Raw genomic sequence first — 26337 nt, forward strand, 5'->3', positions numbered from 1 at the left:
GATGTGTAAGCAGATCATGGAAAAATGGGGGAAAACAAAAGCAGGGTTGTTCTAGTGAGTGATTTTACACTCAATATTGACTGGGACTCTTTCAGTGCCAGAATCCTAGATGGGCAAAATTTATTACATGTATCCAGGAGGGTTTCTTGAACAATACGTAGGTAATCCAACTTGGGAAGGGGCCATACCAGACCTTGCATTTGAGAATGAACCTGGCCGGGTGATCATAGCTTCAGTGGGGGAGCATTTTGGGAAGAGTGATCATAATTCCATAAGTTTTAAGATAGTTATAGATAAGGATAAGGCTGGTCCTTGGGTGAAAGTGATAAATTGAGCAAAGGCTAATTACGGCAGCATTCGGCAGGAACTGGAGAAATTAAATTGGAGGCAGCAATTTCAGGGTAAATCCATATCAAACATGTGGGAGTCTTTTAAAGGCCACTTGTACAGAGTTTAGGCCCAACATGTTCCCATGAGAATGAAAGGTAAGAAAGGCAAGATTCAGGAATCCTAGATGACAAGGGATATTGAAAGTTAAATGAAAAGGAGAAAGGAAGTAAAATAACTCTTCAGAGGCCAGTATCCTGTCACCAGGTCACCCATTATTCAAGCATGAACAGTCATTGGCTTTAGTACTGCCATTCAGAGTCAGCTATCAGAGTGCCAGATCTCTGACACTCCTATTTTTATCTGTCAGCCAGGTGTCCCTGATTGGGGTTGTTGATCTGGTCCAATCAGGGAACTCAGATTCTATGTCATCCACCTGGCTGACCTTGTTACAATCACCACATCCCTCCCCCTCTGAGTTTGAGGACATATGCCAGTCCATTTTCATGGAGAGCTTACTGGGGCGTTTTAGCATCAGCTCAGGTTCCTCCAGGCCAGTTCCTGAACAGGCTGAGCATGACGTACGAGAGCTGGCCTCTTGAGCCAAGAGTGCCTTAACAGAATTTCACTCTCTTCTTCTGACAGCAAAGGCAAAAGGATGTTGGCTGACAGAGCAATTCTGCTGCTCAGTGGGATGGCAAACAACAGGAAGAATCTGCTTGAGGTGGAAGCACTATGTGAACTTGGTTAATTTTTAAAGCTGCAACTGACTCTTGCTCTTGTCATTTTACCAGTTGACGCTAAGCATTACGTGGTCTGAACAAAAGAGCTGATACATAGGAGCATCATGGAACAGGATTTCTGACATCATGGGATTAGGAGCTTTTTTGGCATTACGTACAGACAGAGAAGTAGTGCAGCTAAGTAAGGGGTGGATGTTATAAGTAAGATGCCTGGACTGCTACCTGTTATACATTCGTTACTTGAATCACAATCCAAACTGACTCTACCTTAATAAGCTACACTGCCCAGAGGCTGAGTAAGCTCTCATCACATGCTGATAGAAACTTATGTCTTCTGCAAACTTATGAATTTCAATCATGAAGACTGGCTTCTCAGTACCCTGTAATGTCCTTCGAAGTAATTCTCAACGGACTTGGGATCTGAAGATTTTTTAACACCGAATCCTAAGAGATTGTGTTTGCCTTGGTTTTGTGCATAGATTGAATGAATCATGAGCAGAACTTTTTTATAGCTTCTTAGTTGTCAGCTATTTTCAAGGATTTGAGCTCAAACAGGAGGGTAAATAAATATTTTGAATATAATTTACTAGCTCCCTGGTTGAACTTCAAATCTTGCCTGAATCTCACTTCTGCTGTAACCCTGGTCCATGTTTCCTCCAGCTCCCTGCATGACTTCTCAAACAGCTCTTCCTGACTTCCCAAGCTCTACTCTATGTTTATTGCAACTTATCAAAGCTCTACCTACCCTTCCCGTCTGTCAACACTGCCCTCAGTCCCCATTAGTGTGCACAATGGCTCAGTGGTTAGCACTGCTGCGTCACAGCACCAGCCTCGGCCAACTGTCTATGTGGAGTTTGCACATCCTCTCCGTGTTGCATGGGTTTCCTCCCACAGTCCAAAGATGTGCAGATTAGGTGGATTGGCCATTCTAAATTGCCCATAGTGTTCAGGGAGGTGTAGATTAGGTGGGTTATAGGGGGATGGGTCTGGGTGGGATGGATAGGAAGGGCTGGGTGGTATGGACTTGTTGGGTCAAAGGGCCGGTTACCACACTGTAGGGATTCTATTCTATCCCTGAATGCTCCAACTTCAAAACGATCAAGAATTTCCATTTCCTCCCATAGCTTCACCCTACCTGATTTCTGCAACTTTCTCTCTTCTCCAGCTCTCTGGCTCTAAACTATACACACGACCCTCCACCAGGCCTCCACCATGGCCAACTCCTCTCCCAAACATTGTCTTCAGAAGACTAATCACTTATGATACTACTGTTCTTTGGAATTCTATTCTAAACACTTCCAACTTCCCATTTTCAAAGGACTCCTCAAAACCTACTCTTCAAATATCCCTTCTCTTCCTACTACTCCTTTCCAAACTATCAGGATGACAAAAGAAATAAAATCATATTTCTAATAGGTGACATCTTAACTTAATTATAGAGATGTATTTGCCTATTTTAAATCTAATCGGTCTTAATGATGTGAGAATTAGAGTTTCGTTGATCATTCCTAAAATTCATGTGACGTTTGTGAACATTAAACAAAATAATCCATGGAGAAGTTACTCTTTAACTTGAACTTAATGTGCAGAATGTATCTTTTGGGATTAATTTTTACATTTTATGTTCGGTGCGAAGAGAATCATTCGGGTACAGATTCCAGAGATAGTAGGAACTGCAGATGCTGGAGAAAAGAATAAGGGTCTGGGCCCAAAACGTCAGCTTTCCTGCTCCTCTGATGCTGCTTGGCCTGCAGTGTTCATCCAGCTCCACACTTTGTTATCTCAGATACAGATTCCTATTGCTAGGCATCCAGGCCATGCCAAACGATGTATGTTTTATAGTGCATTGCAAAATCAATGCAAATTCTATTGTGATTCTTTTTTCTTTTTTCTTTTTTCTTATAATTCAAGCTGCACCATTTCTGAATCAATAGTTTGTAAAGAAAAGCATTCCATTAATCTTTAAACCCCCATTCTTTTCTAAGTGCCACTAAGGCTGATGGCTGTAACAGCAATTGGATCATTATATTTCTCAGTTAAAGTTGTATACAATTCCTTGAACATTTGGTTAGTAAATTTAGAACCTAGTGTAAAGCCTTGCCATACAGAGTAGGCTCACCCCGTGCCCTATATTGAGCCAACCATCATACGTATCTCCCTGTCTAGGAAGGGTACAAAATAACCTTCACTTTAGGCCATGATCACTATTCAATGGTCCCTGTTGCATGCAGATGCCAAATGGTGTGGGGAGCTGAAATCTAAACCTTTCCATGGCCAAAGGCGTACCAGTAGTCAGCTTACTTCAAAAATTATTTTCATATTTAGAGTGCTGATTATCTCAAAAATGTGTCACAGTATAGGGAAAGAATGGATGCCAGGTGGACTGAAGATACGTTTGAAATATTGGATTCGATCAAACAGCAGGAGTTTTATTTGAATGAAGAATTGGATGCAAGGAGGAAAGAAGATTGGGAGACATTTAAGGTTAGAAAAGATACAGTTACATTATAATAAAACAAAGATATGCGAATGCTGGAAGTTTGAAACAAGAAAAGAAATTGCTGGAGAAATTCAACAGGTCTGGCAGTATCTGTACAGAGAAAACAGTTAAAGTTTCTGGTCCAATGATCCTTCTTTTGAACAAATTTTATTATAGTTACATTGTGCTTTGCTCAACACGGCTATTGCTTGCCTAACAAATTTATAGAGCCTAAAATGCAGGTGGCACTTTTATAGAATCCCTACAGTGTAGAAGTGGGCCATTTGGCCCATCAAGTCCACACCCACCCTCAAAAACAGCATCCCACCCAGACCCACCCGCATCACACTGCATTTCTCATGGCTGATCCACTTGGTCTGCATATCACTGGATTCAATTTAGCATGATCAATTCACCTGACCTGCATACCTTTGATTCAGGGAGAATGTGCAAACTCCACACAGCCAGTCACCCAAGGGTGGGATTGAACCTGGGTCCCTGCCACTATGAGGCTCTAGTGCTAACCACTGAGCCAGCATACCTCCTTGGCATTGGCATCAGTTTTGGGACCGGAGGTATCTGTACCGTTGGGACGGTCTCCACCTGAACCGATCTGGAACCAGTGTTCTAGCGAAAAGAATAAATAGGGTAGTTAGTAGGACTTTAAACTTCTGAGTCGGGGGGAAGGGCAAGTGAAAGAGACAGGGAGTATGGAGTTAAATTGAAAGATAAGCAACAGGATAGCATGTGTACAGGTGGATTTAAGCTCGAGGCAGACTAGGAATACAGCAAAAAGGAAGGATAGCTTAAGACATCTTGGGATTTCCAACCTCTCTAATAATGATAAGAAAGTTAGCATTAAGGCACTTTATCTAAATGCTCGTAGTATTCGCAACAAAGTAGATGAATTAACAGCACAAATCCTCTTGAACGATTATGATGTGGTAGGCATCACAGAGACATGGTTGCAGGGAGTTCAGGACTGGCAGTTAAACATCCAAGGATTCACAACATATCAAAAAGTCAGGGAGGTGGGCAGAGGGGGTGGGGTTGCCTTGTTAGTTAAGAATGAAATTAAATCTACGGCACTGAATGACATAGGGTCAGAAGATGTGGAGTCTGTGTGGGTGGAATTGAGGAACCACAAAGGCAAAAAAACTATAATGAGAGTTATGTGCAGACCTCCTAACAGTGATCAGGACTAGGGGCGCAAGATGCACCGAGAAACAGATAAGGCATGTCAGAAAGGCAAGGTCACGGTGATCATGGGGGACTTCAATATTCAGGTGGATTAGGTGAATAATGTTGCCGGTGGATCCAAAGAAAGGGAATTCACGGAATGTTTGCAGGATGGCTTTTTGGAACAGCTTGTGATGGAGCCCACAAGGGAGCAGGCTATTCTGGACTTAGTGCTATGTAATGAGCCAGACTTTATTAAAGACCTTAAAGTAAGGGAACACTTAGGAGGCAGCGATCATAATATGGTAGAGTTCAGTCTGCAGTTTGAAAGAGAGGAGGCAAAATCGGATGTAATGGTGTTACAGTTAAATAAAGGTAATTACAGGGGCACGAGAGAGGAACTGATGAAAATCAACTGGAAGCAGAGCCTAGCGGGGAAGACAGTAGACCAACAATGGCAGGAGTTTCTGGGTGTAATTGAGGACACAGTACAGAGGTTCATCCCAAAGAAAAGAAAGATTATCCAGGGTGGGATTAGACAGCCATGGCTGACAAAGGAAGTCAGGAAATATATCAAAGAAAAAGAGACAGCCTATAAAGTGGCCAAGAGCACTGGGAAATCAGAAGATTGGGAAGGCTACAAAAACAAACAGAGGATAATAAGGAAGGAGAGGATCAAATATGAGGGTAGGCTAGCTAGTAATATTAGAAATGATAGTAAAAGCTTCTTTCAATACATAAGAAACAAATGAGAGGCAAAAGTAGATATTGGGCCGCTCCAAACTGATGCTGGAAGGCTAGTGATGGGAGATAAGGAAATAGCTGAAGAACTTAATAAGTACTTTGCGTCAGTCTTCACAGTGGAAGACATGAGTAGTATGCCAACAAATAGGGAGAGACTGGGGGCAGAGTTGAGTATGATAGGCATTACAAAAGAGAAAGTGCTAGAAAAGCTAAAAGGGCTAAAAATTGATAAATCTCCTGGCCCCGATGGGCTACATCCTAGAGTACTGAGGGAGGTGGCTGAGGAAATAGCAGAGGCTTTGGTCGTGATCTTTCAAAAGTCACTGGAGTCAGGGAAAATCCCAGATGATTGGAAAATTGCTGTTGTAACCCCCTTGTTTAAGAAAGGATCAAGGCAAAAGATGGAAAATTATAGGCTGATTAGCTTAACCTCCGTAGTTGGTAAAATTCTAGAATCCATTATCAAGTTTGAGATTTCTAAATTCCTGGAAGTGCAGGGTCAGATTAGAACAAGTCAGCATGGATTTAGGAAGGGGAGGTCATGCCTGACAAACCTGTTAGAATTCTTTGAAGTGGTAACAAGTATGTTAGACTAGGGAAACCCAGTGGATGTTATCTACCTAGACTTCCAAAAGGCCTTTGATACGGTGCCTCACAGGAGGCTGCTGAGCAAGGTGAGGGCCCATGGTGTTCGAGGTGAGCTACTCACTTGGATTGAGGATTGGCTGTCTGACAGAAGGCAGAGAGTTGGGATAAAAGGCTCTTTTTTGGAATGGCAACCGGTGACGAGTGGTGTCCCGCAGGGTTCAGTGTTGGGGCCGCAGCTGTTTGCCTTATACATTAATGATCTGGATGAAGGGACTGGGGGCATTCTGGTGACATTTGCCGATGATACAAAGATAGGTGGACAGGCAGGTAGTACTGAGGAGGTGGGGAAGCTGCAGAAATATTTAGACAGTTTAGGAGAGTGGTCCAGGAAATGGCTGATGAAATTCAATGTGAGTAAATGCAAGGTTTTGCACTTTGGAAAAAAGAATACAGGCATGGACTATTTTCTAAATGGTGAGAAAATTTGCAAAGCAGAAGTACAATGGGATCTGGGAGTGTTGGTCCAGGATTCTCTAAAGGTTAACTTGCAGGTAGAGTCCGTAATTAAGAAAGCGAATGTAATGTTGTCATTTATCTCAAAGGGTTGGAATATAAAAGCAGCGATGTGCTTCTGAGGCTTTAGAAGGCTCTAGTTAGGCCCCATTTATAATACTGTGTCCAATTTTGGGTCCCACACCTCAGGAAGGACATACTAGCCCTGGAGCGTGTCCAGCGGAGATTCACACGGATGATCCCTGGAATGGTAGGTTTAATGTATGATGAACAGCTAAGGATCCTGGGATTGTACTCATTAGAGTTTAGAAGGTTGAGGGGAGATCTAATAGAAACTTACAAGATAATGTATGGTTTAGAAGGGGTGGATGCTAGGAAGTTGTTTCCGTTAGGTGGGGAGACTAGGACCCGTGGGCACAGCCTTAAAATTAGAGGGGGTAAATTTAAACTGAAATGAGAAGACATTTCTTCAGCAAGAGAGTGGTGGGCTTGTGGAATTCATTGCCATGGAGTGCAGTGGAGGCCGGGACGTTGGATGCCTTCAAGGCAGAGATCGACAAATTCTTGATCTCAGAAGGAATCCAGGGCTACGGGGAGAGTGCAGGGAAGTGGAGTTGAAATGCCCATCAGCCATGATTTAAATGGCGGAGTGGACTTGATGGGCTGAATGGCCTTACTTCCACTCCTATGTCTTATGGTCTTATGGTCTTATTTATTCCAAAATGCCATGCTATAGGTTTGTGCTTATAATCTTTCCTATGGCTATACCATCCATTTCAATTGATTTTTGCCAATACAACGGAAAGATAAATGAGTATAGTAAAGTCGTTGAGCTGGATTTTGGAATCTCAATCCTATCAGTCAGAATTTGTTCTAAAACTGCCCCTCACATTAGTTCCAGTTGCAGCCCCATGTCATAGGAACAGTAACTAATGGGAAAGGAAATGGTGTTGTGACCCCATACACTGCATCTCCATCACAGTCCAAGGTGCTACAGGAATTCTTGTGCATAAAGAAGTTTCTCTTGAATTCCGCATTTATCTGGAAAGCTTGGAAAGACTGGGGCTCTTTCCTTTATGAAAGAGAAGACCTAAATGTGATCTAATACACATTATTAATGTTATGAAATGTAGATGTAGAAGATATCACTGTTATCTTTCAGACTTTTCTTGGTCTCATTGGGTTGCCAAAGTATGTCTATGGTGTCAACTGAGATAAAGGTAAAAAATATTACATTTTACTTAAGGCCACAACTAGCAGCAGCAATATGTAAAAAGAGCTATCACTTGCCATGAGGCTGTAAATGACCAAGATCATGTTATGTGGCTCTGCCCCACTTCTTGTGACGATGTATACTGTGTGTAATTTGCAAATCTCTCCATAACCACCTTTATTACATCTCTCCCCATCAATCTGACTCTACCCGTTATGTTACCTGGAGGTCAAAACTAAGGATAATAAATGTAAAATAATCACTTTAATTACCCAGAGATCAGTAAGAATGTGAAACACATCACCCCAAGAAATAGTTGAGAAAAACAGCATTGATGGACTTAAGGACAACTTAGATGACCATATAAGGGAGAAAGGAGTAAGTAGGTATTTTTCCCTAATTAATCTGTTCAGAGATATTATAACACTTATCAGGAGAACGTGAGACTTGAATCTACATCTCCCGGTTCGGGGTAGGGAACAAAACCACTAAATTAGATGAGCCCCCGTGGTATAAGAGAGTGTGCTGATATGTTTAAGTGAAAACAGTTGGCTGTAGGCTTAGGTAGAGAATAAAAGAAAAGAGCCCGTTTCAGTGCAGTTGTCTCTATATAATTCTGTGTAATTAGATTTCATATTGCATTAGAGACCCTTTTGTTACATCATAATATTATTGCACAGTTATTACTATGTAATGATTTATTACAAAAGACAAAAGTTTCTGGTTTAATCTATTGGCAGCAAATTATGAATTGCATGAAAGGACTTCAAAATGCTTCCCTGAAGCAACACTTGCTGTTTGTTTTCGACTGCATAAGCTGTAGCTTCACCGTATTAGCCATGATCCTCATTAAAAGGAGAGATTTGTTTGGTCATTCTGCATGTTGACAAAGGTTTAAGAAATAAAAAGCTTCACCTAACATGTCTTGAACCTCTTGAAGAAATCACTTTGAGATTCATTTGAATTTTTATGGAGTGGGCAAGGTTTCTAATAGCACAATTGCATCTACTCCAACTGCATTGGAAATGCTATTATCCTAGGGCAATGCAATATTTAACTTTTGACTAAATGTAGGTCCACAGTAACAATCCCTGTTCCATAAAATATAAAATACTTGCCTTGCCTATATTTGATGAGCCTTGTAACCTGAGCTTTGTATCTTTTGCATTCTCCAACCATGGTGTGTCAAAGTCAGACTTAAATGTTAATAAGAATAGCATTAAAGTCATTGAATGATATAGTGCAAAATAGACATTTGTATGAATAGCTATAGATATTGGATGAGAACAGCTTCAGAATGCTCAGTTGAAATGATGAGAAACAAAAATAATATCTTTGAATCTGCTCTGAAGCAGGCCATTCAGCCCATTGTGTACATAATCACACATTGGAACAGCTAGCTAATTACTCTCAACTTTTTCAGATTGTGCATCAAATCATCAATGGAAATGCCAATCCAGTGTACGGTGATATTTTTCACCACACCTACCACTCCACTCACATTTGTGTCAAGAGTATAGGAAGCTTGCTGCAGTACATTTCCATGCTAGTTGCTGTCCTTTCTATAGCTCATTCATGTGTTTAATTTCCAATAGGTAAGTGTAAAACTGTCTTCTCATTACGCATTCATCCTGGAGACCAGTTACTAGTGGTGCACCGCAAGGGTCGGTGTTGGGTCCACTGCTGTTTGTCATTTTTATAAATGACCTGGATGAGGGCGTAGAAGGATGGGTTAGTAAATTTGCAGACGACACTAAGGTTGGTGGAGTTGTGGATAGTGACGAAGGATGCTGTAGGTTGCAGAGAGACATAGATAAGCTGCAGAGCTGGGCTGAGAGGTGGCAAATGGAGTTTAATGCAGACAAGTGTGAGGTGATGCACTTTGGTAGGAGTAACCGGAAGGCAAAGTACTGGGCTAATGGTAAGATTCTTAGCAGTGTAGATGAGCAGAGAGATCTCGGTGTCCATGTACACAGATCCTTGAAAGTTGCCACCCAGGTTGACAGGGCTGTTAAGAAGGCATACAGTGTTTTAGCTTTTATTAATAGAGGGATCGAGTTCCGGAACCAAGAGGTTATGGTGAAGCTGTACAAAACTCTGGTGCGGCCGCACTTGGAGTATTGTGTACAGTTCTGGTCACTGCATTATAAGAAGGATGTGGAAGCTTTGGAAAGGGTGCAGAGGAGATTTACTAGGATGTTGCCTGGTATGGAGGGAAGGTCTTACGAGGAAAGGCTGAGGGACTTGAGGCTGTTTTATTAGAGAGAAGAAGGTTGAGAGGTGACTTAATTGAAACATATAAAATAATCAGAGGGTTAGATGGGGTGGATAGGAAGACCCTTTGTCCTAGGATGGTGACGGCGAGCAGGAGGGGGCATAGCTTTAAATTGAGGGGTGAAAGATATAGGACAGATGTCAGAGGTAGTTTCTTTACTCAGAGAGTAGTAAGGGAATGGAACGCTTTGCCTGCAATGGTAGTTGATTCGCCAACTTTAAGTACATTTAAGTCGTCATTGGATAAGCATATGGACGTACATGGAATAGTGTAGGTTAGATGGGCTTGAGATCGGTATGACAGGTCGGCACAACATCGAGGGCCGAAGGGTCTATACTGTGCTGTAATGTTCTATGTTCTACTAGAGAATAAACATATGAATCACCCTACCATACATCACGGACATTTCAGAGATGACCACAAGACTACTCAGACCCCTAGGTGTCAGGGTAGTCCACAAACCAATAACTACCCTATAACAGCTACTGATGAACGTAGGGGGTCCCACACCAAAACTGGCAAAACTGGCGTAACACACGAAATACCAAGCAAGGGCTGTGAGAAATATTACATGGGCCAAACCAGAAAAAAAGCTGACAATGCGGATACGTGAACACCAACTAGCCACCAAAATACACGACCAATTCTCACTTGTCTCACTGCACACTGACACTGAAGGACACAATTTTGACTGGGACAACACATTCACAATCACACAAGCCGAACAGAGACACGCCCGGGAATCCCTGGAGGCCTGGTATTCCAACCAGAAATCCATCAAAAAGCACATTGAATTAGACCCTGTGTACAAACCACTGAGAAACAGAACCAGAAATGGTACCAAACACCCCAACAAATCGGGGCATATAAATAACAAGTGGGACAGAACACTGACGCTTCACCAGAGGCACACTGATGATGTTCCCTAGCAGGGTGACTAAACATTTGCAACCAAACCCACCGGCTCAGCGATCAAGTCTACAGCCTCATCCGCAACCCAAGCTTCAAATCTTCTCAAAAACTTTAAAAACTCACTTCAATATCATGCCGAGTCAATTCTCCAAACCTTCAACATTCTTGCCCTCCACCATTAACACAGAGTAGTTGCAATGTGTGACATCTGCAAGATGGACAGCAGCAACGTACAAAGGCTCCTTCTTGACAGCCCTTTCCAAACCCATGGCCTCTGCCATGTAAAAGGAAAAGAGTAGCAGATACATGGGAACGCACCCCCACTACCTGCAATTTCACCTCCAGGACAGATGCCATTCTGAGGTGGAAATATATCGCTGTTCCTTCACTATCATTGGGTGAAGATCCTGGAACTCCCTCCCTTATAGCACCGTAGGTGTACGTACACCGCATGGGCTGCCATGGTTCAAGAACGTGGTTCATCACCATCTTCTCAAAAGCAATAACAGATGGGCAATAAATGCAAGTAATGCCTTCATCCCTTGTATGAATGAGGAGGAGGACAATTCTTGGAGGTTGGCCCGGCCACCATATTGAGGACCCAGTGCCCAAAAGGAGGAGTGGCATCCAATAGAGGGCGATAGTGAGTAGTGGCTGATTCTGGGAGAGTGTTTTCCTCCTTATTAGCGCCATATAAAGGGCAGGCAAGGTTTAGCAGATTGGAGTGGGTCTATGAGGTCAAAATGTTGCTGTTGAGCTTAAAGTGTAGGCTTTGAGGAGTGTCAAGTTTGACTGAGGAGAGTGAGTAGCATTAAAGGACAGCAAGGTAAGGTCTTTCTTTTTGTATTAATCCTGTAGTTGCTGGAGAGGTAGTAATGGCAGTTAGTGGAGTAGTATGCCCTTCCTGTGAGATGTGGGAGATCAGGGAGAAGTCAGATTTCCCTGATGATGTCTGCAAGAAATGCATCCACCTGCAGCTTCTCTCAGGCCACATGGATTGGTTAGAGTAGCAGTTGCCGAGGAGCACACAGGAAGCAGAAAATTTTTTAGGTAGCAGTTTCAGGAACATGGTCCCTCCAAGGGTTCAGCCAGATCAATGGGTGACTGCCAGGTGGGGACCGGCTGGCAGTGCAGGAGTCCCGTGTGGCCAATCTTCTCTCGAATAGGTGTACCATTTCAGATACTGCTGGAGAGGGTGGACTCTCAGGAGAAAGCTACATCTGCAGCCACATCAGTGACGCATGACTGGGACTGTTGGATAGAAGGGTGGGTTGAAGTGTAGGCAAACAGAAATGATAAGAGACTGTATGGTTGGGGCACTGATAGGTGTTTTTGTGGCCATGAGTGATGGTATGTTGCCTCCTTGGTGCCAGGGTCAAGGATGTCTCTGAGCAAGCACAAAATATTCTGAAAAGGGATGGTGAGCAACCAGAGGTTGTGGTCCATATTGGTCCCAACAACACAGGCAGAAAGGGAGTTGAGGACCTGCAAAGGGATTTTATGTCTGATAAGAAAGCTTGCAGCAAAAACAAAAATTGGTGGAGTTGTGGATGGTGAGGAAGCTGTAGGATTTAGATCAGTTAGAAAGTTAGCAGAGAAATGGCAGATGAAGTTTAATCCAGCCAAGTGTGAGGTGTTTTTTGGGAGGTTAAACGCTAGAGGCAAGTATACAGTGAATGTCAGGGACCTTCAGTGCAGTGATACACAGAGGGATCTTGGATCCAAGTCCACTGCTCCCTGAAAGTAGCAACACAAGCAGATAAGGTGGGAATGAAGGCATTTGGCATGCTTGCCTTCTTCAGTTAAGACACTGAGTATAAAAGTTGACAAGTCACATTGTAGCTGTATAAGACCATAGTTAGGCCACATTTGGAGAATTACATGCAGCTCTGGTCATCACATTATAGAAGGATGTGGGGGCTTTGGAGAGGATGCAAAAGGGGTTTACCTGGATGTTGCCTGGAATGGAGTATATAAGATATAAGGAGAGCTTGGACAAATTCACATTGTTTTTGCTAGCGTGTCAGCGGCTGAGGGGTGACCTGATGAAAGTATATAAAATTATCAGAGGCGTGGACAGGCGAGTCTCTTTCCAAGGGTGGAAATGTCAGATATCAGGTAGCATTGGTTTAAGGTGAAAGGAGAAAGTTTAAAGGAGACGTGCAAGCAAAATCTTTTACACAGACTGCCATAGGTACGTGGAATGTGCTGCCAGTGGAGGTGGTAGAACAGGCAGAGAATAGAGGGATACAGACCATGTACAGGCAGATGGGATTAGTTTGTATCAGCATCATTGACAGTGCTGAGATGGTGAGCTGAAGGACCTATTCTTGTGCTGGCCAGGACTGTGTTCTATGAATACATAAAGAAAGTCTTCACAATGAATCGTTTTGATGCACATTCGCTGTTGAGGAAGAAAAAGCAGTTACCCTTTCTTCCATTTCTTTCACCAGCTTTGGGATGAATGTGTTCTAACAGAGATTGGTTAGTTGACTCCTGGACCTCAAGTAGACTTTGAGATATGGGTTGGCATTGCAGCTTTTGCAGTGGAGATAATAATGAGGCTCTCGGTGCCCACGGTTATTCAAGAATAAATCAGGCATCAACTTCTGCCATCTGTATCTGTGCAGTTTAATTTTGAAATCAGGGAATTGTTGTCTGAGAGTGACCTCAAACTGAGGAATAACACTATTGCAAAATGACACACAGCATACACAACATGTCAAGAATCAGCACTTACCGAATGGATAGCCACTAAAAGCAGGAGAAAAATTAAGGTTTGTTCACAAAGAAGTATATTAGTTTTTCAATGGAGTAAGTTTTAATGACTGTCCAATGACCTTTCTGAGACCAAACCGAAAGTTTATTCCTTAAAAATGTTGCCAACAACACGAGGTTTGATCACCACTCCATCAGGCATGGATCCAGGACCTGCCGTCCTTGTCCTTCTTTTTCTACATAGAACATAGAACATAGAACATTACAGCACAGTACAGGCCCTTTGGCCCTCGATGTTGTGCCGACCTGTCATACCGATCTCAAGCCCATCTAACCTATACTATTCCATGTACGTCCATGTGCTTGTCCAATGACGACTTAAATGTACTTAAAGTTGGCGAATCTACTACCATTGCAGGCAAAGCGTTCCATTCCCTTACTACTCTCTGAGTAAAGAAACTACCTCTGACATCTGTCCTATATCTTTCACCCCTCAATTTAAAGCTATGCCCCCTCGTGCTTGCTGTCACAAGCCTACGAAAAAGGATCTCCCTATCCACCCTATCTAACCCTCCGATTATTTTATATGTTTCAATTAAGTCACCTCTCAACCTTCTTCTCTCTAATGAAAACAGCCTCAAGTCCCTCAGCCTTTCCTCGTAAGACCTTCCCTCCATACCAGGCAACATTCTAGTAAATCTCCTCTGCACCCTTTCCAAAGCTTCCACATCCTTCTTATAATGCGGTGACCAGACATGTACACAGTACTCCAAGTGCGGCCGCACCAGAGTTTTGTACAGCTTCACCATAACCTCTTGGTTCCGGAACTCCATCCCTCTATTAATAAAAGCTAAAACACTGTATGCCTTCTTAACAGCCTTGTCAACCTGGGTGGCAACTTTCAAGGATCTGTGTACATGGACACCGAGATCTCTCTGCTCATCTACACTACCAAGAATCTTACCATTAGCCCTGTACTTTGCCTTCCGGTTACTCCTACCTGGAGCTCACAAGGCTTTGCATTAGACCTGACTTCAGGCAAAGGACTGCAGAAAAAGTGATATTTTTAAGTGATATATGACATTTCTAGAATATAACAACCCTCACAGAAATTTGCATGTATGTATCAGGAGTGTGTACATGGAATTTATTTAGGACAATCAACTTCCAGTGTGTGGGATGCCTGATTTTTAAGCTTTCCATCTCAGTTGATGAAAGATTGGCAAAATCCTCAGTTTGACCACATCGTCGGGATTGGAGCTCATCAGAATCAAATATCCTGTAGGTGTTTCAGGTGTTTCAGTAGAACCAATACCTCACAGAGAGCCTTACACAACAAATGCTTGTCTGCTTTGTTCAACAACAATAATTGCAGTTAGTTATCAAAGTCAACAGCGATTTGGAGAAAAATTGCTGCATGATTGTCAACAGCGCACAGCTTGCATAAGGCTCACAACAATACTATAACTCTATTTTGTATAGAGGTATAAGGCCATGAAACATTTAATACTGAGGAGTACCCTAACCACTGCCAACAAGGATGATGTCAGACAGTCTTGTTTGGAGAACAGTTTAGGCTCTCAGAGGAATGAGATGTACTGTCTTGCTCTTCTTCGTGGTTTTACAAAGATACTGACTATATTAATGTAATTTGTGCATGGTTCTCATCATCAATAAACTGTATTCTGATTAAGACAAGAGATTCTTCTCATTAGACTATCAAGTGGTCTTGCTGCATCACAAGGACTAGGCAGAGCCTGTAAACTCATTAGGAACAAGGAAGGTAGCAGCAAGTCTAACAGATAGTCCATACAATATTATCAGCTGTTGAGGGATTCATCTTCTAACACTTCTAATGTTGGGAATGATGTTCATGTGACAGAATAGACAGCAAGCCCATTTGTACCACAGACAGTGTCTTGGAATAGTCCTCCATCACTGAAAATGTCTTCGATGAGGAAGCAAATAGTGACCAGTCACAACATCTGCCAAAAGTCATGACTGAATAGAAGGCCTGAAAATGCTTATTTCTTCTATTCACTAAACTGTCCACAATGCATCATAATCTCATATCCAGCAATTTCATGCAGACTAGTAGAGATGAAACTGGGGCAGAATCTGTGACACTGGTTGAAGGCTGAGAATATACGTGTCATTCCACCAGAGAAGAGTCCTGTGCACTTTATACACCTATAGAACAGACTACTTCATATTCCTGATACCCATTGGCTTCATCACACCTGCCTGAGAGGTCTTCCTGGAAGTGGCCTGCAGCTTCTAATGGATGGTAGCCCCTTCAGTAGAGCTGGATACTGCCACGGTGAGAGAAGGAGCCTCTATCTTGAGATGCCCGCTGAAAAGGCTTCAGTTGCAAAGAGCATCACTAAAGAGAGAGAATCCAACCGTCAGCCCTTGATATTAATTGGCTTTACTATCATTGAATCCTCCCATTTTCAACATCCTGGAGGTTGCCATTGAACAGAAATTGAACTGGACAGGCATTTAACGTTGTGTGTACAGGAGTGGTGGAATTCTGTGGTAAACAACTCATCTCCTGACTCCTCAACCCTGTCCACCACCTACATGGCCAAAGTCAGGAGTGCGACGGAATACTCTACACTTGCTTGGGTGAACATACCTCCAAAAATCTCAATATGATCCAACATAAAGCAACCCACTTGATTGCCACCAATGCATTCGTTTTAACATTTAATGCTAATGCACAATGGCAGCACAGTGTACAATCTACAAATTGCACCAAGACACAATCTTCCAAATCTGTGATCTCCGTCAGCTAGAGAAGGACAAGGGCAGCACCCCTTCAAGTTCTCCTCCAAGCTATTCACCATCATGACTTTTTTGTACATTTGTGGGATGATGGGTGTCGCTGGCTGGCCAGCATTTCTTCCCCATCCCTAGCTGCCCTTGAGAAGCTGGTGGTGAGCTGCCTTCTTGAGCCACTGCAGTTCACCTGTTGTGAGTTGACACACAATGCCACTAGGGAGGGAATGCCAGGATTTTGAACCACCGACAGTGAATGAACGGTCATATATTTCTGAGTCAGGATGGTGAATGGTTTGGAAGGGAACTTGAAGGTGGTGGTGTTCCCATATGTCTGCTGCCCTTGTCCATCTGGATGGAAGTGGCCTTGGGTTTGGAAGGTGCTGTATGAGGACTCTTGGTGAATTGCTTCAGTGCATCTTGTAGGTAGTACACACTGCTGCTCCTGAGCATAAGTAGTGGAGGGAGTGGATGCTTGTAGATTTTGTGCCAATCAAATGGTCTGCTTTGTCCTGGATGGTGTCAAGCTTCTTGAGTGTTTTTGTGCTGCACTCATCCAGGCAAGTGGGGAATATTCCACTACACTCTTGACTTGTACGTTGTAGATAGTGGACAGGCTTTGAGGAGTCAGGAGGTGAGTTATTCGCTGCAGGATTCCCAGCTTCTGACGTGCTCTTGCAGCCACTGTGTTAATGTGGTGAGCCCAGTTGAGTTTGTAGTCAATGATAAACCCCAGGATGTCGATAGTGGAATATACAGTGTTGGTAACAACATTGAATGCCAAGGGATGGTGGTTACATTGTCTCTTATTGGTGATGGTCACAGCCTGGTATTTGTGTGGCATGAATGTCACTTACTACTTGTCAGCCCAAGCCTGGATATTGTCCAGATCTTGTTGCATTTGAACACAGACTGCTTCATGAATGGTGGTCGACACTTAATCAGCTCACCGGAGGATGGCTGTCCCCAAATATCCTCATCCTCAATGTTAGAAGAGCCCAGCACATCAACACAAAAGATAAGGCTGAAGCGTTCGCAGCAATCTTTAGCCAGAAGTGCCGAGTGGATGATCCGTCTTGGCCTCCATCAGTCATCCCCAGCATTACAGACACCAGTCTTCAGCCAATTCGATTCACTTCACGTGATATCAAGAAACGGTTGGAGACACTGCAAAGGCTACAGACCCTGACAACATTGCAGCAATAGAACGGAAGACGTGTGCTCCAGAACTTGCCACACTCCCAGCCAAGCTGTTCCAGTACAGCTACAACACTGGTATCTGCCCGACTATGTGGAAAATTGCCCATGTATGTCCTGTACACACAGTGCAGGACAAATCCAACCCGGCCAATTACCACCCCATTATTCTACTCACGATCATCAGTAAAGTGATGGGAGGTGTCATCAACAGTGCGATCGAGCAGCATCTGTTCAGCAATAACCTGCTCAGTGATCTCCTGTTTGGGTTCCGCCAGGGGCCACTCAGCTCCTGACCTCATTACAGCCTTGGTTCAAACATGGGCAAAAGGGCTGAATTCCAAAGGTGAGGTGAGAGGGACAGCCCCTGATATCATGGCTGCATTCGACCGAGTGTGGCATCAAGGAGCCCTGGCAAAACTGGAATCAACGGGTACCAGGAGGCAAACGCTCTGGTGGTTGGAGCCATACCAGACACATAGGAAGATGGTCGTGGTTGTTGCAGGTCAACCAGCTCCGTTCCAGGACATCTCTGCAGGAGTTCCTCAGAGTAGTGTCCTTGGCCCAACCATCTTCAACTGCTTCAACAATGGCCATCCCTCCATCATGAGGTCAGAAGTGAGGATGTTCACCAATGATTGCACAATGTTCAGCACCATTCATGACTTCTTTGCAGTATCCCCCCAGTGTCTCCAACCATTTCTTGACATCACGTAGAGTGAATCGAATTGGCTGAAGACTGGTGTCTGTAATGCTGGGGATGACTGATGGAGGCCTAGACAGATCATCCACTCGGCACTTCTGGCTAAAGATTGCTGTGAATGCTGCAGGCTTATCTTTTGTGTTGATGTGCTGGGCTCTTCCAGCATTGAGGATGAGGATATTTGGGGAGAAATTGTCTACCACCATTTATGATTGGATGTGCAAAACTGTGGAGCTTAGATCTGATCCATTGGTTGTGGGATGGCTTAGCTCTGTCTAGCATTTGCCACTTATCCTGTTTGGTGTGCAAGTATCCTGTTTGGTAGCTTCACCAGGTTGATACCTCATCTTTAGGAATGCCTGGTGCTGCTCCTGACATGCTCTCCTGCACTCTCCAATGAATTGCCTTTCCTTCACTGTCAGTAGATCAAAATCCTGGAATTCCCTCCCTAATGGTGGTGCAGATGTACATATCCTCCAGAGAATGCAGTAGTTTGAGGAAATGCTCACCCAGGACAATTAGGGATGGACAAACCAGTGAATCTGGCATTCCATGATCTTGACTTTGTAAGTGCCTATTTGGAGGGCTTGAAACACTGAGTGGCCATTTCCAGAGTGACCAGGGACCTGAACGTCATTGGAACAATATCTTGTTGCATTAAAAACATTTCTCATTGAGAGAATGGCTTTGACGTTCAGTAACTTGTTATTTTAATAAATGCACAGTGGCCATTTTACAGGCAACAAATGCTTTTTTACAATATTGCTGCAGAATATCCATGTTTAGATCTGCAAGATGTTTGACTGAATAGAGCACTGTATATTCTGGGAGCACCGATAGAATTCATGAAACATTAACACTCCAAGATATGCCTTGAGCATCTTGTAATACTACAGTAATTAGATTTAAGTGTAACACTGGCTTACGGTCACTTTTAAATAAGCCTCTTGGGACTGTATGTTCCTCTCCCACTGCCTTCTGAGTATTCTAGTCTTGAGCTTTTACCGACGTTTACCCACAAGGGATTCCCAATGCTGCAGGATCTCCTGTCGTGGGATGCACCAATTATTCTCGATGCCTGTCAACCATGGAAACAAGCCTCAAGCTCTTTCTTGTTACATCAGGTTTTAGTCACCATCTCCCGTTCTCCCAGCCAGCACAGTCCAGCCTAGTTTTCAGTGACCTTCCTACAAGGTATGAATTATTTCAATATTGCTGAAAAGACAGAGACGTTGCTGAAGCCTTGCACTTTGCAGTCCCCAGGACAAACACTAGAATGCCAAATTCCAATTGATTACAACTAATTATATTATAAGAGAAAAGGGTGTTGATTTGTTGGCAGGTCAACTCTGCAGAAAGCAAATGCTAACCATACACTTCCCAACCTCCCAAGATTTTTTTCAAATTTGCAAGTTTAACATATTCCTTCTTCTTGCAGAAAACAGGTCTTTACTCAGAGAGTAGTAAGGGAATGGAACGCTTTGCCTGCAATGGTAGTAGATTCGCCAACTTTAGGTACATTTAAGGCGTCATTGGATAAGCATATGGACGTACATGGAATAGCGTAGGTTAGAAGGGCTTGAGATTGGTATGACAGGTCGGCACAACATCGAGGGCCGAAGGGCCTGTACTGTGCTGTAATGTTCTATTCTATTAATATATGTAAATCTTTTCAAGCACATGATTATATTGATTATGTCAAACGGCTATGAGCATACTGGTATTATTCAACAAGTGCGACCAAATCATCGAATCATATCTAACCATAGGTTGTTTGTTTCAACTTTTGCAAACCCCATCTAGTTATGTGTGATCTGTGCTCTGCTGTTTGAAGTGAAATTCTCAACTATTTAGGTTTCTGCAAATTGTGGATGAACTCCAGTTCTCAGATTTGAATAAAAATAATTTGAAGTGCCAATAATTTCAGCTAACTCTCCTATATATTTGTAAAGAAAAACAACTCTTTTTCAGCGCAATTTCTGCAAGACAATCTTAAATGTATAGGTTTACAAACCTTTCAGATTCCTTTCCTGATGACTGTATTGTATAAAGTTTCCATACATGTTGGATTTTATCAAATTTACCTTGAGCATACTTTATGATAATACGATATTTTATCGTATATTTCATATGCCACATTGTTCCTTAGATTTTAAATCAAATGAAACCTGCTTCTGAGGAGTCAGTGTGACTTCAACTGTTGCCACTGTCTAATATGGAGATGCTGGTGTTGGACTGGAGTGGACAAACTCAGGAATCGCACAACACCAGGTTATAGCCCAACAGGCTTATTTGAAACAACAAGTTTTCAAAGCATAGCCCCTTCATCAGGTGAAGTGAGAGAGAAGCACACAGAGAATCATAGGCAGAGAGATCAAGGACAGAGGGATCAAAAGATCATACAAATGGTGTGAGTGGAGCATCCAACAGTTAGTCTCTAAAAGTGATCAAGAGAGTCAGATGGTGTGAGTTAAGTTTCAACAGCAGAATAACAAGCAAAGGGATGGCCTACAATCTGATTAAATAAGGCAGAGAGATAATTACAAAAAATTAAAAGTATGGTACTGGAGACAAACCAAAGGACTTGAATAACATGATAGGTATAACAGTCACAGGCTGAGGGTCTAAATAAAGTAACAAGTAATCCAAAACTGTACAAAATAATTCTGGTAGAGAGATCATAACGTTTTATCAAGGTGACAAAACGGGATAATAAGGAATATTTTAGAGATACAGAACAGTATGGTGGGGAAGCAGAATGCCCTTAGCTGAGGGAACATTCAAAAATGGATAAATGGACACCGCGCTACAATCACCAGGCAGGAACGTTCCCTCCCAGGCAGGGAGCTCTTCAGCAGTCAAAGAGATTAAGTCTGAGGTTTCAGATACAAAATAATCTAGGCTGGCGCTTATTCATAGAATCCCTACAGCATGGAAACAGGCCACTTGGCCCATTGAGTCCACACAGATCCTCCAGAGAGCATCCCACCCAGACCCAGCCCTATCCCCATAACCCTGCATTTTCCTTGGCTAATCCGCCTGTCCCACAAACCACTAGACACTATGGACAATTTAACATCACCAATCCGCCTAACCTGCATACCTGCGCATTTGGACTATGACAGGGAACCAAGGCACCCGGAGGAACCCTAAGCAGACACATGGAGAATGTATAAACTCCACATAGCCAGGCAGCTGAGGGTGGAATCGATTGTGGGTACCTGGTGCTGTGAGGCAGCAGTGCCAAACACTTTGCTACTGTGCCATCTTTACTGAGCTTTTTGATGAGATTGATAAAGTTAGTGCTGTTGAAGTGGTAATGTGGACTTCTAAACGTTTTGGATAAACACTGCATATGGATTTGAAGATTAATATTGAGGAGTGCAATAAACAGCACCCACTTTGATGAGGTCACCTGGACTTGTGGGCAGAAGGGGTTAGACCTGACATTTGGCCCTCCTCAAAGTCTCTGTAGCAACACCTATCACAGTAATGTGACTAGTAGCTAATTGCTAACATGCAATAAATGATATCTTGCCATCCACATGGGACTCCTCCAGTAAGACCAGGAAATGGTTTTCCTCCACCATACCAGAGCAAGACAAGCCCTGTAGTTTCCCACAGTTATAGTGATGGCAGCAGCAACCTTTGTCATAAACAGCAGCTGATACAGTCATAGTGAGTTGACTTGCCCATTGACGCAGGACCTATCAGAAGGGTTAAAGCCCATGGACTAACCAGGACTGTGACGGTATGGATATGAAGTGACAGGAAGCAGAGAGCAGTGGCAAACCTCTGTTCTTGCAGTGGGGATCCCCAGGATGTTAGTGGTAGAATCACCACTTTCCCAAATTAGTGACTTAGGCCTGGATGGACATGGGACTATTTCAAATAATCTGAGAATGACACAGATTTCCAAAAGTTTTCTGAACTGTGCAAAGAATGTTGACAGACAGTAATAAGACCTTGACACACTGGTGGAACAGGCAGAGATATGGCAGATGAAATTTAACTGAGGCAAGCCTGAAGTAATTCATTTTGTTCGGATAAGTGAAGTGAAGCGATACAAAATAAAGAATACAATACTGACTAAAGGAACAGGAGCCGAGAGACACCAGTGCATATATGTGCAGAAACCATTGAAGATGGCACAACAGGCTGAGAAACTGTTTCACAATGCATACGAGTCAGTGGACTTTATGAATAAAGGTACACAGTACAAATCCATGGAGGTTATGCTGAATCATTATAAAACACTGGTTCAGCCTCAACTGTATAAGGTGTTGTCAAATCCTGGGCATCCCACATTAAAAAGTAGTCGAATCCTACAGTGGTGGGTTGAGAAAAAAATTATGAGGAAGAGTTATTTCAGTTGCGCGGACAGATGGGCAAAGCTGGCATTGTTTCCTTTGGGAAAGAGAAGGTTGAGAGGAGATTTGATGGAGGTTTTCCAAATTGAGGAAGGTAGACATTGTCGATAAGAGAAACTGTCCCCATTGGCAGAGGATTGTGATTGCAGAGGCCACTCCATTAGTCAATGACAAAAAGGAACAAAGGTAATACACCGATAAGAGATAGTAGGAACTGCAGATGCTGGAGAATCTGAGATAACAAGGTGTAGAGCTGGATGAACACAGCAGGTCAAGCAGCATCAGAGGGGCACCAAAGGTCCAGACCTGAAACATCAGCTTTCCTGCTCCTCTGATGCTGCTTGACCTGCTGTGTTCATCCAGCTCCACACCTTGTTATCTCCAATACATGGATAATTTGGGTAACTGAACCAACATGCTGGAGCTCCCTTCCATGTGAGTGTCCCTACACCACATGGAAGAAGGCAGCTCACCATCATCTTTCCACAGGGAAAGTACGAATGAATAATAAATGCTGGACTAGCCAGTGACATCCATATCCCTTGGACCAATAAAGACAAACCTTTTTGATGGAACACATGGCTAAAATCTGGAATGTATTGCCTAAGATTGTGGAGCAGTTCAATTTGAATATAGAATTAGACAATTATCGAAAGAAGAGGAATTTGCAGAGCTGCAGGGAAAAGACATGGAATGCAACTTGGTGAGTTGCTCTTGCAAAGACCCAACATGGGCATGGACTAAAACAGCCTCTTTCTGGGCAGTAGCTTTTCTATGATTCCATCATCCTATAAAACGTTAGTGACCAGGGACGATTCAAAGAGGATATGTAAAAATAATGATACCTAATTAAGGTAAGTTGTAAATGGTTTGGGGTTCAAGTCACGGCTACAAGGAACGTGCTGAACATAATGGATTCTCACGTTAATTTTCATAGATCACTGTGTGAATAGCGAAACGGAATCCTAATGTACCCGCCACTTTCTCAGTCCAGGTTATGAATAATTTTTAGATTAATTATCAAAATGTTAAGCTTGAGATAATGAAAGTGTGCCAGCTATGAGAAATGAGGTCACTCCACTGACACAGTTATGAATAAAATCCAGTTGCAGCTCTGTGACACTTTTTTAGAATTAAGGGTAGCTGATTTAATGTCAGATCCATATAACTGCATCAGCAAAATTGATTACCCAAAATGTAAGGTATTAAGGTGGTTAGGGAACTTCTTTATAGTGTGCTATTCTCCTCTGATCCAGCTAAAAGTGACTGTTTTTGGAAGAGGTGTTTCAGTTCATGTGATCCACAGCTTGGCTCAATCTGATTTTGGATTTGCACTAGTGTCTTGGCATATCTGTGTTGTGAGAGTTACAGATTTTAGTCTGTGCAGAGACCCTTTTGCAAGTGCATACGTCATAATATGGGGGTGCATTTCTTTAAATACTTCCTGCCTTTCTGTCCACAAGTGTTCTTTTTTATTATGACAATGACAACTCACATTGAAATTGCACTCAACCTGGAAATCCCTGTACCTCTGATTATACTCAAACCGAGCGCCAAAATTAATCCATTTAATAAAACAAATCAAGAAAACAGTAGATCATGAAAAGTGTCTAAAATCTGATGTCACTTCCTAGCCATCTGGAAATGAATCAGTCTAAAGCCAACAGGGAAATTAATCTACCCTCGTTAAGATTTGGGTAAATTGATAAGACTCACAAAAGCAGATGCAGAGATTAAAATGTAATTCTTTTCTCTTAGAGGGTCATTAGTTGGAATTATCTTCCCCAGAAAGCAGTGAAGACTGGATTATTGAGTATAGTCAGGGCTGACTTAGACAGAGTTTTTGATTGACAAAGGAGTTAAGTATCTTGGGGGTCAGGCAGGAAAGGGGAGTTAAGGTCAGAATCAGAGCGGCCATGATCTTATTGAATGCTGGGCAGATTTGAGGTTTACTCCTACTATGTTTTCTTATGATCCTTTTGTACAATGAATCCATACCTAGTTACCGCCTGCTCTTAGGTAGTCCCTTGAGATCGAGGATGGCTCGCTTCCACTGCTGAGATGGGTTTAATTCCTGTATGGGGTCTTCCGACTCTGTCACATGTGTGTAGGTGGTGTTTGAAGGATAGGGATGTTTGGAGGCTTGTGCACTCACTCTAACACCTTGACTTGGTCTCGGCACATCCTTGACTAAATTTCTTGTCGTACTCTGTGCCTTTTCAAATTGACTTTCTCAGTTACTCAGTCAAAAACCAAGGATGCCCATGAGTCAACAGAGGTGTTCAAGCTCTTGGAGGACATCCCTGAAACATTTCTGCTGTTCTCTTGGGAATCGTCTTCAGGGACCACAGGTCATGGTTGATCCGGTTAATGTACAATAGGCAACACCAAACTCATGCTGTCTGTTCGGTTGGATAATTTATGTGTATAACCAAACTAAGCCTGCGGTTCACTGGTTCACCCCTCAGCAAGGGAAGAGCATAGTCATCCTTTGCAAACACTGCTTAATGCTGGCCAGAATCTCTTATGGGGGAGATTCACTGGTTTCAAGTTTTGTGTTGACTCTTACATTGGATATAATTCTGACTGGGGAAACATTCAGATCTTTGAGGCTATTCTATCAGTCAAGCCCATCATAGATGATTCTATATCTCATCTCTCCTGTAGTACCCTCTCCTCATGCTACTCAATCCTCTGACAGATCAAAATCTATCAATCCCAGTCCTGAATATACTTAACGAGCAGGCAACCACAAAACTGGATGAGAGAGTATCAGGGATAATGGGAACTGCAGATGCTGGAGAATTCCAAGATAATAAAATGTGAGGCTGGATGAACACAGCAGGCCAAGCAGCATCTCAGGAGCACAAAAGCTGACGTTTCGGGCCTAGACCCTTCATCAAAGAGGGGGATGGGGAGAGGGAACTGGAATAAACAGGGAGAGAGGGGGAGGCGGACCGAAGATGGAGAGAAAAGAAGACAGATGGAGAGAGTATAGGTGGGGAGGTAGGGAGGGGATAGGTCAGTCCAGGGAAGACGGACAGGTCAAGGAGGTGGGGTGAGGTTAGTAGGTAGATGGGGGTGCGGCTTGGGGTGGGAGGAAGGGATGGGTGAGAGGAAGAACCGGTTAGGGAGGCAGAGACAGGTTGGACTGGTTTTGGGATGCAGTGGGTGGGGGGGAAGAGCTGGGCTGGTTGTGTGGTGCAGTGGGGGGAGGGAACGAACTGGGCTGGTTTAGGGATGCAGTTGGGGAAAGGGACATTTTGAAACTGGTGAAGTCCACATTGATTCCATTAGGCTGCAGGGTTCCCAGGCAGAATATGAGTTGCTGTTCCTGCAACCTTCGGGTCGCATCATTGTGGCACTGCAGGAGGCCCATGATGGACATGTCACCTAAAGAATGGGAGGGGGAGTGGAAATGGTTCGCGACTGGGAGGTGCAGTTGTTTGTTGCGAACTGAGCGGAGGTGTTCTGCAAAGCGGTCTCCAAGCCTCCGCTTGGTTTCCCCAATGTAGAGGAAGCCACACCGGGTACAGTGGATGCAGTATACCACATTGGCAGATGTGCAGGTGAACCTCTGCTTAATGTGGAATGT

General features: G+C 43.2%; 1 long non-coding RNA gene across 1 annotated transcript in view; it reads left to right on the forward strand.

Annotated features, from left to right (window-relative positions):
• The first annotated feature begins 3454 nt into the window (after positions 1-3454).
• The window catches only part of LOC125467108 (uncharacterized), a 45582-nt gene continuing 22699 nt past the window's right edge, over positions 3455-26337 (forward strand). The window contains exon 1 of the long non-coding RNA XR_007250571.2: positions 3455-3554. This is a non-coding gene — a long non-coding RNA (uncharacterized LOC125467108). The remainder of the gene's footprint in view (positions 3555-26337) is intronic.

The sequence above is a fragment of the Stegostoma tigrinum genome, chromosome 33 (genome assembly GCF_030684315.1).
Source record: "Stegostoma tigrinum isolate sSteTig4 chromosome 33, sSteTig4.hap1, whole genome shotgun sequence".
Lineage (NCBI taxonomy): Eukaryota > Metazoa > Chordata > Chondrichthyes > Orectolobiformes > Stegostomatidae > Stegostoma > Stegostoma tigrinum.